The sequence below is a fragment of the Galeopterus variegatus genome, unplaced genomic scaffold (assembly GCF_000696425.1).
Source record: "Galeopterus variegatus unplaced genomic scaffold, G_variegatus-3.0.2 Scaffold5000, whole genome shotgun sequence".
NCBI classification, from domain to species: domain Eukaryota; kingdom Metazoa; phylum Chordata; class Mammalia; order Dermoptera; family Cynocephalidae; genus Galeopterus; species Galeopterus variegatus.
Genome location: NW_007731111.1, coordinates 154,752 through 168,873, shown reverse-complemented (window position 1 = coordinate 168,873; position 14,122 = coordinate 154,752). Strand labels below are relative to the sequence as shown.

The 14,122-nt window shown below is 41.5% G+C and overlaps 1 pseudogene; it reads left to right on the top strand.

The window, feature by feature from the left end:
- The first annotated feature begins 3,215 nt into the window (after positions 1–3,215).
- On the top strand, positions 3,216–13,728 carry LOC103604147 (annotated as a pseudogene).
- The last annotated feature ends 394 nt before the right edge of the window (positions 13,729–14,122 follow it).

Below are 14,122 nucleotides of genomic sequence, written 5' to 3'. Positions count from 1 at the left end.
ATTGGTCCTGTTAGGGGAACAAAGGGACGGACCCACGGAGGAGGTTCTGTAACTAGATCTTCCCAGACAATGACATAAGGTATCTGGTCTGGGTGACTTTCAGAACTGGAAATCTTTCTTTTTACCACCGTGATCAATGGCGGGGAGAAAGAACCTTCAGTGGGCCACCCGAGTTGGAAAGCTGGCCACTCCGAGGAATGAAGCATTGCCCACTTATTCCTTCTAACCTGCACAGACAAATTATTAGCTCTGTCCTTCACGTCAGTCCAGTATTGCAGAGTCAGACTTAAAGGGGTTGATACAGTCTGCCCCATGTCGCCCCAGAAAACTGTCAGTCCCCCCCACACACACAACCAGACAAACAAAAACCAAAACACTAACACACCCTTGCCTCGCACGCCCTTGCCTCAGGCGCCACAACCAGACTCTCAGAGAACTCGGATGGGGTCTCTTACTTAGAGATCTCCTGTGGAGCCGAACTTGTTCGTCTCCTGCAGGGGACTCTGGAGCGTTCTCCAGGATTCCTGTGGCTGTGACGTGCTGGTACATCTACCTGCCGCTTGACCACTACAGATGGCTCTGCCTCAGAGCCTCAGAAAATCTAAAATCCAACCAGTGATTCCGTCCTGGGGCCACCGAAACCAGACCAATGACTCTGTCCTGGAGCCACTGAAACAAGATTATAACAGACAGCTTACAGCAGACAACAAAAAACAGACACAGTCAGACAGACAACTGCAGTACCTGCTCGAGCGATCCTCTGTTCTCTAGTCACTGGTCCCAGGGAAAGCGAGCCAATCCTGGACGAGCCCCCAAAAATGTAAGACCCGTGCACCAAGCAAAAATCCCACACGCCGGGGTGGCTCACTTCACAAAGACCATGAGACAGAGACCGTTGCAATCAAGCAAGAGGAATTTTATTCCAGCATGCTGGGGTCGCTTCGCCTTCAGGACAAAAGTGGCCCTGAGCCTTTTAACACCAGACTTTTTATACAGTTTTTTTAGACAGACTTTCATAACAGGATGAGTTGTTAATTAGTTGAGGCGCCTTAAGATTTATGGTTAGGCTCAACAGGCTGGCACCCTGATAAGGAACAGTGCATTTCTCAATCGTTTATCTTCCCTGGGGTCTGCCAGGTGGCCTCTAGATAAGAAGCTGGCAAGTTCCTGGGACCAGCTGGTTCCTGGAATGTTAGTGTATCTGGGTCTGCCTGACCTCTGCCTGACCTCTTAGAAGCTGCTTTACTTAAAATGCCTTTAGATATGTTTTCCCGTTTTTAACAAGTGTTTGCAGAAGCAAATTGTGCAGTCTAAAGTTATACAAGCAAATTGTGCAGGTTAGAGTTATATTTTCCCATTACAGAATCAAAAGACAAAGTGTGAAAAAGGACTTCGCGAACCTGAAAGCGCCCACAGAGCACTGGTTCTTTCTAGGCTCTCAGGCCTGCGACACAGGAGGCGGGGCCGAGAGCCTGGGGCGGTCCCGGGCTGCTGTGGCCGCCTCCTGGTGCATCTCGGTAAGGGCTTCCGGCCTTGGCAGCGACCGCAGGGCCTGCCTGGGGGGCTCCGTCTCCTCGGCCCTCGCCCACCCGCTCACCGAGTACCAGGGCAGAGAAACAAACACCGGTCGCCCGCGTCCAGCCGAGCTGCCGTGGGCTCATGGAAGCCTTCGTACCGCTCTCCAGCCCGGGGGTTTTTGTTCCCGGAGCTGTCTCCCGCCGCAAACCCTGTTAGGGGCACATCATCCGCATGTCTGGCTTGGAGACATGCAGTCTCGGGGTGCGCTGGGGCGGGACGTTAACAGAGGCGGCTAGGGGAGCCCTAGGCTTAAATACCGGGGAAAGGAAAGGAACAGCGCCGAGCCCGCCTTCTCCCATTAGCGCTCGGAGACCGGCGGTTCCCTCCGCGCTGGCGGCGGCGGCAGGAAGGGGCGCGGCAGACGGCCCAGGACCTGCACGTGGTGGCGACCGTTCTCCCTACCGGGCCGGTGCCCTGGAGGGCCACCGCGCTCGCGAGGAGAGTGGAATGCCACCCCGGCCGCGCTAGGAGAGGGGTTTTACTCTCGGGTGCTCTGGACCTGGAGGTTAGGAGGAGAGAAGGAGAGAACGCGGCGTGGCGCTAGCCTTTCCTGCGAGGGACTGCGGGCTGGAAGCTGCAGGGTAGAGGCAAGGCGCGGGCTGGAGGATTAACCCACCAACGGGAAGGGTAACCCGCGGCGAGCAGGGAGCGGGCAAACAGAGTTGGTACGAACGTCGATCGGCGGGATGGAGATGCCTTTCCTGAGCGTGGCCGCTCTGCGGTGGCACAGATGGCCCAGGGTGGTCCCAGGAGCGGCCCGGCGGCTCTCAGGGCCGCACGTGGCCCGCGGCGCGCCGGGGCTGTGTTTACATTCTGCAGCCGCTCCACGTTGTGCAGCCGTTCTCGCCTCCCCATTGGCCAGCTCTTCAGGCAAAGCTTCGCTCCTCCCGCAGGGGCGGGCCTCCTCGTCCCCGCGCCTCTCTGGAAAGGCCCGGGTTCCCTGAGGCCTTGGCGGGACGACCAGGGCGCGCCACAAGCTGGCCCCTTCCTGGCCACTCTGTGCTGGCCCGAGTCGCCTTCCCCTGGCTGTGCACTGGGGCTGAGCCGCAGCCTGACACCCCTGAGATCCGAGAGTTGCAGTGGGAGGGGGCAGGAACGAACTGGCGGGAGATGCGCGAGGCGAGCGGCGGGGAGCCAAGCCGCGGAGGGGGAGCCTCTGAGAGACACCCGGCTGCCGCCGGCCGCGGGTCTGGCGGTGAGGAGGGCTGGGCGTAGGGGGGATGCGGGAGGAAAGAAAGCCTCGCTGGGCAGATCCATCCCGCCGGCGGGAGCCTAAGGGAAGAAAAGTGGGAGCGCTGAGACCTAGGCGACTGGGGGGAATGGGTCCCCGCGTTCCGTCCCTGTCAGGACCCTTGGCAGGGGACGAGGAAGCGATGTGGGATACAGGGCTGCCGCTAAGTGGGAGACCACGGGAAAGCCCTTCATCCTAGGGGCTTCTCTATCCCACCCCCATTTGGGGAGCTATCCCACAGGAGAGAGGATGGAGGTCTGGGTCCCCTTCACAGGGAGAAAATTTCCCGACCAGCTCAGTTTCGCCCTTCCTTTACCTCCTTTTCCTCCCCCCATCTGGAGTCGGGATCTCGGTGCCCCTCCGAACGGCGGGCGGGCAGGGCCCGGTGGGGGTGGAAAGGAAGGACAAGAGACTGGAGGAAAAGAGACAGTCTTAGTTCCCTCCGCTCCCTGCTTCCCCGCCACCGCCGCTCTCCAAATTGGCGCGGAACCGGCTTCTCCACAGCGTTTCGCCTCCACAACCCCTTTTCCGCGGCTCGTCCAGGATGGGAGGGGGGCCGTGGAGCACTGCCCAAGCCCCACTCTGGGTGCACAGGAGAGAGGGAAGAGGACCCAGAAAAACTCGTTTGGGGAGCCCTGCCTCACTGCGCGTTCAGGGTGCTGGGGGTGCTTTGTCAACTCTGAAGACACTCGCGTCCCGGCTGTACGTACGGATCAGGAAATGCACGGATGTGTCCAACATTAATTACCATGAGATAACTACAGTGAAGGAGATAGCATGGTAAAATGGCTCAGGCCACCTTCTGAGGGACTTAGCTGTAACCTCCGAATCAGCGTCTAACTGGCACTTGCATTTGAAGAATGTGGATGACAATGTGCTTGACTCTGGTTTTTCCTCTCCACCTTTCAGAGGTTTCATACACCTGAAAGAAGAGAATGTCAAGACGCAGGTAAAATTCATTATTTGTCTTGGAGACATGTTTAAAAATTAGCTGCTGCCTTTGACTTACTAATTAAACTTGTTTTTGAAAATTCACCGTAGTAGCCGTTTACAAGCTAAGCAGCAGTCCCAGCCCCAGCCCAGCCAGACGGAGTCCCCCCAAGAAGCCCAGATAATCCAGGCCAAAAAGAGGAAAACAGCCCAGGTAATTTAAGGAAAAAGAGGGAGGGAGGAAATTCCTTGCTGGGACCTTCGTTTACTAATGGTCTTTTCTATTTTTCAGGATGTCAAAAAGAGAAAAGAGGAGAAGGTCACCAAGAAACAGCAGTATGAGATTAAGGTAATGCAGAACTGGGCTGGGTGGGATTGGGTAAACAAATGCAGCATAGGAGAATAAGAAGAGAATTGTGTGTTACTGCTTTGCAATAGAAAGATTCCTCTGACACTTTTACTTCTAATGCCCCTAGAGGTCAGCAGGAAGGTGCTTATCTTTGGGTGGATTATATGTGCCTAAATCCTACCATAGCTGCAGAGTAAGTGTGCCTTGAAGCAGCTGGTTCCTTTTTGTAAATCCCTCCCTCTTGGAGCTGCCTGGTGCACCAGGGCCCGCCTAATCTGTCCAATATACTGCTCTTTGTTCCCTCTCAGACTATAGTGGAGGGTTCTAATAGCTGCTTCTTAGGCATAAATAGGATGTGAGATCACTGACAGCCTGGCACCCAGACTTTTGCTAACTTTACTTCCTATATGTTGTACAGAAAGCACTTTAGAGACAGTGATTCCCTTTGAAACCAGCATTGTTGGGGAAAGGGTTCTCTAAGTAATTGATTCCATTTTTAAGATTTTGCCTTCAAGTATTCTGAAGTATCAGAGCAGGCTTAGCTAGAAGAAAAAAAAAAAAAAGAGCTTTCTATAAAAAATTGTGCCCTGCTATTGCTGGATACAGAGAACTGCAATTTTATGATTTTGAAAGTACTTAATATTTTAGACTACAGATGCATTTTGTTACCACTCCATCAATACCTAATGTTTTGTATTACCAAAATTGTATTTTGGTATCTAAAACATCCTGTTACCCTTTATGAAGATTGTCAGCTATGTTAGCTAAAACTACACAGATTGTTTAAAAATATTATCTTTCATTTATGAAAGATCCAGGACAGAAGCTAAGGTTTCCTATTGCACAAATAGATTCTTTTTTTTAATGACAATTGTTGGCCACCTGTATTATCTGGGGGGATCAGTCCTTGTATTATTATTGAAACACCCCACAAAGAAATAGGAAGAAGTGACTTCTCCAGATTTACAAATTACAGATTTAAAAATATTTTTATTAATCCATCACCTTTGCCTGATCTAAGGTAAGAAAAATTTTGGTAATTTTATATCACAGATGAAAATTGTACTGATTTAATGCCTTGCACGATTTTATCTTTTGTATTCATTTTGAAATAGAAAAAGTTATAAAAATTGCTTTCTTGACTAACTTTTAAGCATATATCATTTTATATGAGTAGTGCTAGTTGTAATTGGTATGAGTATTTAAAACACTGATTCTATAAAATTTTCATTTGCTTGCTGAGTACTATAAGACTTAACAGAACTGAATTATTTTTAATGGAGTTTAAATAATTTATCTAAGTTGTTAAGATAGAAGCATTTTAACACTTATAGCTTTTTCAACTGATATATCAACCCTATTTATTTCTTACCAGGCTTAGTTAGGTCTATATTTCATTCTTTTTTCTAGTCCATGAGTACAAAGAGGTACAATTTAATATGAAAAACATAGTGTAATAATTTGTTTGGCTTTAATAAACAGATTAATGGACTCAGACACTTAAACTCCCTAATCCCCTCTCCCCCATACCTCACCTTACCCCCACTATTGGTGACTCCACTATTGATCTATTTGCAGGTGATTGAGACTTACTTCTACTGAAATCATATGCTTTAAATATTTAACTCTTTTAGTATTGCTCTTGAGAAATCATGGTTATCTTTTTTTTTTTTTTGTCTTTTGTCCTTTTTTCCGTGTCCGGCAACGGATCGCAACCCTCAGTGTTGCCCCCGTACCGGACCGGGGACCGGCAACGGGATCGCAAGCCTCGGCGTTGCTCCCGCGCCTCGCTCAGCCAGTGAGCGGGAGCCGGTCTGTATGTGGGATCCGAACCCTCGGACGGGAGCGCCGCTGCGCTTCCCAAGCGGCGCACTATGCAGTGCGCCACCGGGCCGGCCCCGAAATCATGGTTATCTTTAACTTTATAAATTAAAAATGAGTGGGACTATAAAGCACTCTTTTGAAATCTACCAATTTAGGTTATCATAGTTCAGTTTTTTACTGTATTATTTCAGGCTTCTACTTTCTCCTGCAAAATAAATGGTTTCTAAATATTAAGGAAGAAATTTTTTCCTAATTTATTTTGAACTTCCAAGTTCTACTTGAAAGTTGGATTTCAAAGTCTGAAAGTTAAGTTTATTTTGTGTGAAACAGATAGCTGGTATATTACGTAGATCATACAATTTAAATTATATCTTTTTTTCCCTTTTCCATAGCTGGGGATGTTCAAAGGAGGTTTGGCTAAACATGTTTAGAAAAGAAAGCAAATATTTTCATGACAAGCATTTTGAAGTTCTGCATTCTGACTTGGAACCACAGACGAGGTCAATACTTCTAGACTGGCTTTTAGAGGTATATTCCAGCAATATAAATTTCCTTTGTCTCTGTATGATGGAAAAATATTTAGATGTGTGTGTTTTCCATGTGCTCTCAGGGTATATTATCCATTGCCAGCAAGCCATCTTTTTTTGGAGCACTTACTATAATTGATGGTACCCAAAGTGGAAAATCACTTTCTATAAGAGTAAAGTCATAGGGACAGAGCCACTACGTACAACCCAAACCAATTCAGAATTCCTGGTATCTGTGGACACCGTTTCTGGTGCCAAGGATACCTAAGATAAAGAGAATGTATAGTTGACTAGGTCTGGGATTCTTCTATGCAAAGTGGATAACCAGGACTGGGCTTCAGGGCCCTCAAAAGTCCTTTTCTGCATTCCAAAATCAAATTATGATTAGAAATCCTGATTTCTATGTTCTAAACCATAATGTGGCTTTGTATATTTGGAAGCTCTAAGCTCTCTAGTTTGTGTGCTTCTCTTTATTATATATGTAAATTCCTTTCAGAAACACACTATACCATTAATTTAAAGGAATAATAGTGATCCTAAAGTCCCTATAGATCTGTGCCAGAATTTTCTCTCGTTATGCCCATTCCCTTTCTCTGAATAATTCTAAGAGTCTCTAAACTTATTATTGAGGAAATGATTACTTCTGTTGATATAAAACTAATTTTCCGCCAACCCTTGGATATTTGCTGTCTACAGTGTGTCTTTAAGATAGAGATGATGCATTCCACTGGAGAAAGATGACGTTTTTTGGTGGAGTAGCACAGGGCAGAGTAGATCTCAGATGCTCTCAGAAAAGTTTTTAAGACTACAAAACGTTGTCCTTTTGCATCAGGTCATCTTGTTCCTTATTCTGACTGGAAGAAAAGATTATATTTTAATCGTGTGGGTATAAGATGGAATCAAATTAAGCACAATTATGTTAATTAAAAAAATTTTTCCTTTTCATGTTATACTGATTTTTATCCAGCATTTGTCCCATCCAATTTATTCCTATTTTTCCTCAATATGATTATATATGCAAAACCATATGGAATATAATAAATCCAGCAGTGTTAAACTCTACTTTGTCTTAGAATGTTCTTTCAGACTAGGAATGCAAAGATGGTTCAACATTTGAAAATCTATTATTACCTTAGTAGTTAAACGAGAAAAATCCTAATATCTCAGTAGATGCAAAAGACAGTTTTTGAAATTCAGCATCTATTCCTGATTTTAAAATATTTTATTGATATATAAATAAAATATATAAATATATATATATAACATATATAAATAAAATATATAAATAAATCATAGTAAGCTAGGAATAGATTTCCTTAACACATTATGTTTATTAGAAACTCACATATATCTATGTCCTTTTGTTTCCTCATCTCCAGAATGGGGATAATGGTACCTACTTTATGGAGTTGTGAAAATTAAAAGCTTTCCCTATAGTAAGTGTGGAAATGACAGCCACTATTTATTATTGTTAACAACAGTGAAACATCACAGCAATTCCCATTAAAGTTAGAAATAAGAGATAAGATAAAGGTTTTTGTCTGTCACCAGTTATTTCATTCAGTATTCTATAATTCTTAGCCAGTGCCGTAAAATGAAAAATAAATGAGGTAAAACATGTGAAAAAAAATATAAAACTAATAAGAGTAAATGAGGATGGTAAAAGATTTATCTTATCAGTACATGGTCATTTTTTTCTCTCCTATCTTAGCTTTGATATCTTAAAAAGCAAAGTTTGGCATAAAATTATTCTGAAGTCTGGTATGCTAAGAGATGACTTTCTAATTTAGAGATATTTGGAGGATAATATTTAAATATTTGGATTCTTCTCTAGGTATGTGAAGTATACACACTTCATAGGGAAACTTTATCTTGCAAAAGACTTTTTTGATAGATTTATGTTGACACAAAAGGATATAAATAAAAACATACTTCAGCTCATTGGAATTACCTCATTGAGATAAGTTCTCAGTTTATTCATAGATATATTTATCCCAAACTTTTGTTTTTTAATCAACACATTGAATCTCAGAAAACATTATTATTTTTGGTATTAACTCTTTAGGAAAAATGAGTGGTTTTGTGCCTTAGTATATTTTTTGAGTGTTATGATGAGGCTAGATTAATAAATTATCATAGTTCTCCTCTGTAGTGTCTGAGCCTACTATAAGTCTCTAGTTTAAATTCTGGATTTAATATCTAGGTGAAATGTTCTATGGCTCATTCTGCCTAACAAAATGTATCAGTATTGTCCTTATATACTTAATTATGGTCCTTGGATTCAATAGAATGGTCTTTGAAAACTAAACAGTCAATCAAATGAAAGAAGTGGTTTAGAATAATGGTCTATCCAGCCTAATACTTTTGTATCTGATGGTGCCATAATACAAGGCATCTACTTTCCTGAGATTTTCTTTCACATAATCTCTTAATGTTAATTTTCTTAAGTGTATTTTTTCTTCCAAATGTTTCTTTTGAGCTTTAAGAGCTACCCCCAAATTCTGCAAAATTTAGCACATAAGTTTGTATTCAGTCTATCCTTACCTGAAATCATACTGTTTCATATTTCTAGACTGAAAAACTGTTCTTTAGCCTGTTCTCATCTCTTCTAATCCTTTGATCATTCTGATTCTTTTCTGTACCAAGACAGACTTGCTGTCAGCCAAACTGCACAAAATATTTTTTGATTAACCTTTATTTGGGTACTAGGGTAAATAAAATGTTTTTAGTTTCTAGACTTCATTTGTTGAGTGTTGTTTGGTCTGACCAACATACTAGGCAATCTTTAAACAAGTTTGAGTTTTTGTTTTTTAACTGAAATGACTGCAACATTCTAGTAGTTTAAAACTAAAATTCCAAGTCAATTCTATGAAAGTAAGTCTTGATAATCAATATAGTTGCTACTTTAGATACCTAAATATGAAAAACCTCTTAAACAAGGTTGTTTTGGCTATAGTAGAACTATTTTACTAAGATTTATAATTATTTTGTGAAGCTTTCCTTAAAACTGAAGGCCACTTGTGTGGTCTCATTTATAATTCTTTTACTCTCAGTCTCAATTGTGCTTAATAATATATTCCAATTTAAAGGAAATCTATGCTCCTAAATTCCAAGAGTTTGCTTATGTCACTGACGGTGCTTGCAGTGAAGAGGATATCTTAAGGATGGAACTCATTATATTAAAGGTAATAATAATATCTTTATTTCTAGTTGCAACTTAGTAGTTATGACTGAATCTCAAATACTACAATGTAAATAGTCAAAACTAAGGTTTTTAGTATTAGAATCCACTTCTAAGAGGTTACATGCATCAAAATATTGACAGTGGTTATGGGTGGGAGGAGAATTTACTTAATCTCTAAATTCTACTATATAATGTAGTATATGTGCCTACATCCATTAACATGCATTTTTTAATTTCATTAACAGGTTTTAAAATAGGAACTTTGTCCTGTAACAATCATCTCCTGGCTAAATCTCTTTCTCCAAGTTGATGTTCTTAAAGATGCTCCTAAAGTTCTTCTACCTCAGTATTCTCAGGAAACATTCATTCAAATAGTTAAGGTATTGACATTTTTATTGAGTATATCTAATGTTATTGTTAATTACAAGTTTGTTTAGTGCATATATAGTCTTAAATAGGCTACACAACAAAGTAACGGCACACTGAATTAAATTCACTCCTTAATTGACTAGATGCGTAAAATTCTGTCCCCAATATTTATACGTTGCTTAATAATTCTAGGAAACAAAGTCCTTAAACTTTTACCAGTATTTTTATTTTTTAGGAGTCCAAAATAGATAAATATCTCTTTTTGATATAAAATGGGGAAAAGTATTTTTCAGGCAGTTGTCTTTAGACTTTGCAATGGTACAGAATTTTTGTGTGGTCCTTATTCTCTTTATATTTAAATACATAGGGTACCTATTTAAGTTACATATTAGAATTAAAATCACCTTATTTTGTTATGAGATTTTTTAAAACTTAAGTTCAACTTGAACTTTCCTAGGCTAGCATATAGCAAATATTCTAACAAATATTATTTGGCATTCTTATCAAAAAATGGGGGTGGGGGCTGGTGCTAATAACACCAAGGTCAAGGGTTAAGATCCCTGTATTGGCCAGCCACCAAAAAACCAAAACAATGACAAAATGAAAGGGGGGAGGCAGTGGCTAGAGAGGCATAGTCTAGCATTAGATCATAATGGGTCTTTAAGAAGCCAGAAATTGGGCTGGCCCATTAATTCAGTTGGTTAGAACACAGCCTTATAACACCAAGGTCATGGGTTCGGAGTCATATACTAGCCAGTCACCATAAAAAGTAAAACCAAACAAACGAAGTCAGAAATCTATTCTGGGGCCGGCCCGGTGGCACACTGCTACAGTGCGCCGCTTGAGAGCGCAGCGGCGCTCCCGCCGAGGGTTTGGATCCCACATACAGACCGGCGGCTCACTGGCTGAGCGAGGTGCGGACGCAACACCGAGGGTTGCGATCCCGTTGCCGGTCCCGGTCCGGTACGGGCGCGACACTGAGGGTTGCGATCCGTTGCCGGTCACGAAAAAAGACAAAAAAGAAAAAAAAAAAGAAATCTATTCTATAGGCTGATTATTTAAACTACTGCAAGGTTTTAAATCAGGCAAGTTACATTTTAAGAAATAATTTAGACTGCAGTGAAGCAGATAAACTAGAAGGAAACTGTTTATAAGCAGTGAGATTAGTTAAAAGGCAGTTAAAGGAGAATTCCATTCTTTCTTTCCTACTTAACATCTTAGACTGCTGTATCTGCCATATACAAAAGTGAAAAAAAAATCTACATTCTTATTCAACATAGGATGTGAAAATCTTACACACGGAATCAAAGGCACAATAAAAGTTGTGTTCTAAACCTAGTAAGCACATCATGAATACTAAAACTGGATAATCAATAAATATACTGGAATTGGTTCATTTTGCAAAACTTTCTAATAAAGGCTTATTATCCAGTCAGAATTCCCGACATCCCAGATTGTCATAGGCAGTTATACCCTTTTGACACAGGGTAAACCTTTGATAAACTGATAAAATAGGAAAGCAGTTTTTAGAGTTATATAATAGTAATATTTCACTTCTTATTCATCTCCTGTGTCTGCCTTCTGGACCAATAAGGACAAGTATAATTTAAATTTTATTCCACTGGACAGACCTCAAACCTCTGAAATCTAGCCCTTTTACACCGTTCCACTGCTCCTGTTCAGCTCTCGTATTGCCTGGATTATACTGCCTCAGTTAATCTCACTGCTCATAAACATGTTTCCTTCTAGTCTGTCCACTTCACTATGGTCTAAGATATCTTTCTTAAAATGTAACTTTCCTGGTTTAAAGCCTTCCATTAGTTTAATCAGCCTATAGAATTAGTTTAATCTGACTTTTTAAAAAGTCCTTTTACGAGGGTACTTCAAGAAGTTCACGGAGATTCGTATTATCTTTTAATTCTATTTTTCCACCAACCTTTTGAAGTACTGTTGTATGATCTAATCTAGACCATGGCTCTCTCTGGCTGCTCCCACCACTTTTTGATAAAGAAATAACTCCTTCCTTATTTCATATATTTCACCTTAGGTTTTCTGAACTACTTGAGTTCCAAGAAATGTCCCAATACCTAGCACATTCTCCACCTCCCAGTCTTCCTGGCTGCCTTTTCTTTGAAGATTCATTTAAGGCATCAGAAGCCTGCACTGTCTTCTCCAGTCTGGATTAGGTGCCCTTCCTGCTAGTGCATATCACACTGCATTGCAACAATGCTTTCCTTGTCTAGTTATTCCCTGCCCTACAACCCTGCCTACAATCCTAAGACTGGACTTCCTTCAGGGTGGTGGCTTATTTATTTTGGACCTCTAGAGTTTTAGCGATTCCTGGTATATGGTCCACATAATAAGTCCTCTAAAGTGTAGCTGACTGATGTTTAGTAGGGACATGTAGTTACTCATTCTCCTTCTCCTAAATTACTTGTACTTTTGTTTTTCCTTTGTTAGCTTTTAGATCTGTGTACTCTAGCCATTGATTCATTAGAGTTCCAGGATAGAATACTGGCTGCTGCTGCCATATGCCATTTTACCTCCATTGAAGTGAAGAAAGCCTCAGGTAAGTCTATATTTTGTTGTCTTCTTACCTGTTCACAACTTGTAATGGGACTTTAACATCCAGCTAAAAATGTATTTAAAACTTTAGCAGAAAAATTTAGCAGGTTAGTGATTATCTTTTGGAAAGTGCTGTTAGAAGCACTTTCCAATCTTCGGTGTGCCAAAGGGAATTTACATCCATTTGAAGTGAATTAACATGATTTGTAGTTCTGCTTTAAGAGTTCTTTGGGATTTGACAATTTCAACTTCTTATGCAGAAGATCTAGTTAAGAAGTTCTAAAGTCCTTTTCCCCTTCAAGATAGTCATGTTATAAACACTGAGAATGATAATCTCTTCTGATTTGCTAAACTTGATTTTTATTTATTTTGGTTTCTTTTTGAGTTTTAAAATAACTGTCTTAAAATTTGGAAGCAAGAGCAAATATATTAGGCATATATATGTAAGTTTCTGATGTGCAACCCTCACATTTTTCTAACTTTTTCCTATTTAGGTTTGGAATGGGACAACATTTCAGAATGTGTACACTGGATGGTGCCATTTGTTAGTGTAGTAAAAAGTACTAGTCCAGTGAATCTGAAAACTTTTAAGAAGATTCCTATGGAAGACAGACATAATATCCAGACACACACAAATTATTTGGCTATGCTGGTATGTTTTTTGTATGCGTTTTTGTCTTGCTATCTAGTAAGTCACTGAAACTGATAGGGTACTATGGTCTACTACACTTCAGGCAGTTATATAAGATGGTAAGGGGGAAAGTAAGTTAATGGCATACTGATTTCAAAATGTAGAAAAGTTAACAAAATTTACTTTGAAGTCAAAACAGGGTTTGTGAAGCTTTAGAAGATCAATGCCAATAGTCTAGGTAAGGGTTAAAATATATACATATATGATATAGGCAGTTCGAATTGTTAAACCTTCAAAATGTGACTATACACACTTGTAAAGACATAAAGAGACCATAATGGGCCTGCATAGTATCAAAATAAGTACTTAGAAGTCCAGTTTGACTTTGTTTTACTATATCAATGCATGATTTCTTCGTATGTACAGGATGAAGTAAATTACATAAACGCCTTCAGAAAAGGGGGACAGTTGTCACCAGTGTGCAATGGAGGCATTATGACACCACTGAAGAGCACCGAAAAACCACCAGGAAAACACTAAAGAAGTTAGCAAAGCAAGTTGGAACTGACCACGTACTGGGTAGAATTTCATACAACTGTACTACTAAAGTTTTACAGGAAAATAGTGCTGCCAGTGAGCGGGAACCGGTCTGTATGTGGGATCCGAACCCTCGGGCGGGAGCGCAGCCGTGCTTCCCAAGCAGCGCACTATCCAGTGCGCCACCGGGCCGGCCCCAATATTTTAGTTTTTAAAAAATAAATTTCAGGGCCGGTCCCGTGGCTCACTTGGGAGAGTGTGGTGCAGATAACACCAAGGCCATGGGTTCGGGTCCCTATATAGGGATGGCTAGCTGCTGTAGCAAGCTATTATAAAACTTGAATTTTTACAAATAGTGAAATATAACCTGTTTAACTAGTTTATTTGTCTTGCCATA